Here is a 2,500-nt window from a genome sequence, read left to right on the forward strand (position 1 = left end):
TGAATCGCATCAACTGTTGATCGACGACTTCTGAAACCAAATTGGTCGTCAGACAGTCCGTTGACTTCCTCGATATGTGCATTTAGCCGTTGCACTATGATGCGTTCTAAACCTTTACCTGCCCCGTCTAGTAGACAATGGGCGAACTGAACCCGGTTCCCCTGGTGGTTTGTTCGGCTTCGGTATTAACACCAACCTCTGCCTTTTCCACTCATCGGGGAACTTCGCGTTCTCTAAACAGCCTTGGTAAACCCTGCACAAATGACATCGGTTGCAGTCAACATACCAACTTTCAGCGCCTCATTCGGGATACCATCTGGTCCCGGCGCCTTCTTGTTGGGTAGTCTCCTGGCAACCGCAAGAATCTCATCATTAGTTACCCTTTCAAACTCTCGTGGCTGATCGATACGATATTCAGGCCACACCGTGTTTGGGTGAGTAGGAAAAAGCTCGCTCACCACTTCCCTAAACTCGTCCAAAGTCATGGTTCGGGGTCCAATCGAACCCTCGGCCACTTTCTTGAACGTATGATATACTATACCGAATGATGCGTTGTTCGCTGTTCCCAGGAACTCTTTCCACTTCCTCTGTCGGGTATGCTTGATCAATCGCTTGAGGGCATTCCGTGCCACCTTGAACTCGTCCCTAAAAGTAGAATAGAGATCAGTATTAAAAGCTCTTTGCGCTAATCGATCGCGGTGTTTGCACTCTTTGCGAAGTGCCTCAATCTCTAACGTCCACCAAAATGCACTCTTGTTAGGAGTGTACCTCTTACGTTTAGTCATCGTCGCATTACACGCCGTGACAAGTATACGCATTAAGTCTTCGCTTGTTGTGACCTCGGTCTCAGAAGCGGCTTGCATCATAACTTCAAATATATCTTTGCTAAAATACTTGATGCTCCATCCCGTTATGGGTCGGGACAGATTACGCACGCTTTGCGTCTCAAGATCTATTCGTATTGCACGATGATCAGAGTTCATATAGCTAGATAACACCTCCCACTTAAATGATCTTGCTACGGTTCGGCTCGCAAAAGTAAGATCAACTACTGACGTGCGCCCTGGTCCAACATAAGTTGGGGTGCTGCCGTCGTTCAATAAAATTGCGTCAATCTGCGCAAAGGTTGATAAAACTAACTCACCTTCTTCGTTTCTGGGTTTCTCCACGCTCGCCAAGTTGGTTGTTCCAACTTGATGACCAAGCGTTGAAGTCCCCCGATAACGAATTTGTGGATACCGGTTACGGCCATTACCGTGTTATCCAACATGTTCTGGAACTCTTCCATACTAAATCTAGGTGGCGCGTAAACGCTAACCACTCGCATATCACCTATGTCAACTATCATTAAACCCTTCAAAGCCTTACTGACTACCTTAACTGGTAAGTCCGCGTTAACCACTACCGCTGCTGTGTTATCGTCATTGCGTAACACTTTGACGTTGGTTGTTGCCAGATACGGATCTGCAATCAACACTATATCCGCAGATTCTTTCCCTAATCGTTTGCCACATTAACTGAAATGCAGCATAACTATGATTCTGGTTATGTTGTAGCAACCTAACCATTATTATCTAATCGTTCGCCTTCGGGGACACATATAACTGCCCGTTGCGTGAGGGTTCTGTGACCTCGTACCGCAATCCAAACACTTGACAGAGTTGGTACAAGCTTGCTTCTTGTGTCCATCAAACCGCATTTCCAGCACAGATTACTTCTGTCTGGTTCCCTACAATGGTAGCTCGTATGGCCTACCTTCCAACACTTATAGCATTTCTGCTCCTCCATTACCTCGCGGATATGGCATATCGACCAACCAACTTTCAGCTTTCCCAAATTCAGGAAGCTTTGAAAGTCTGGCAGCGATACGTTGATCCGTGCCCACTGCGTACCGGCCGCGCGGCCTTTCTTCATTTTGATACGATCTATTTCTATCTCGATGTTGAGCTGTGCTTTGACAGACTCCGCAACCTCCTCTGGGGTGGTGATTTCATCGAGATGCATGATCTCAATCATTTTAGAAGGAGCTAGCGTTCTCACTGACGCCTTGCCCTTCACCGCTTCCTTAACCTTTGGGGCAATTGCACTAGCAGAACTACCCTGCTTAAGTTCTAGCAACATGCCTCCATTCTGGGCCCGTCGGACCTTAGAGATTGTCTCTCCAACCGATTTAAGAGCATCGGACTGCTTCATTTCCTTGAGCAACTTCGCCAGCTCCTCGGAAGTGCAGTCCGATATCAGCAGAGCCTCAGGCCGCTTCCTGGGCTTATTCTGCTTCTTCTTGCTCTTCTTCTTCTTCCTCTTATTAATTCTACCCTCATTAATATTCGGTCCGTTTCTCGGACTTGGAATATTTTCCACCGCTTCCTAACAGGGGTCAACCTCGATGGTTGTTGTTGTTGTTGTTGCAATCTTTGCAACCCACTTGACCAGGCTGTTGGTCATCAGCCACTGGTCTTCTGCCTTTTCGCGTTTGCGGCCCGAATTCATCGTTACCGTC

At 47.4% G+C, this 2,500-nt stretch overlaps 1 pseudogene; it reads right to left on the reverse strand.

Moving 5' to 3' along the window:
• LOC120907599 overlaps positions 1–2,500 on the reverse strand; it is an 8,657-nt pseudogene that overhangs the window by 3,193 nt on the left and 2,964 nt on the right.

This window comes from Anopheles arabiensis (genome assembly GCF_016920715.1).
Source record: "Anopheles arabiensis isolate DONGOLA chromosome X unlocalized genomic scaffold, AaraD3 X_pericentromeric_contig0012, whole genome shotgun sequence".
Classification (NCBI taxonomy): Eukaryota; Metazoa; Arthropoda; class Insecta; order Diptera; family Culicidae; genus Anopheles; species Anopheles arabiensis.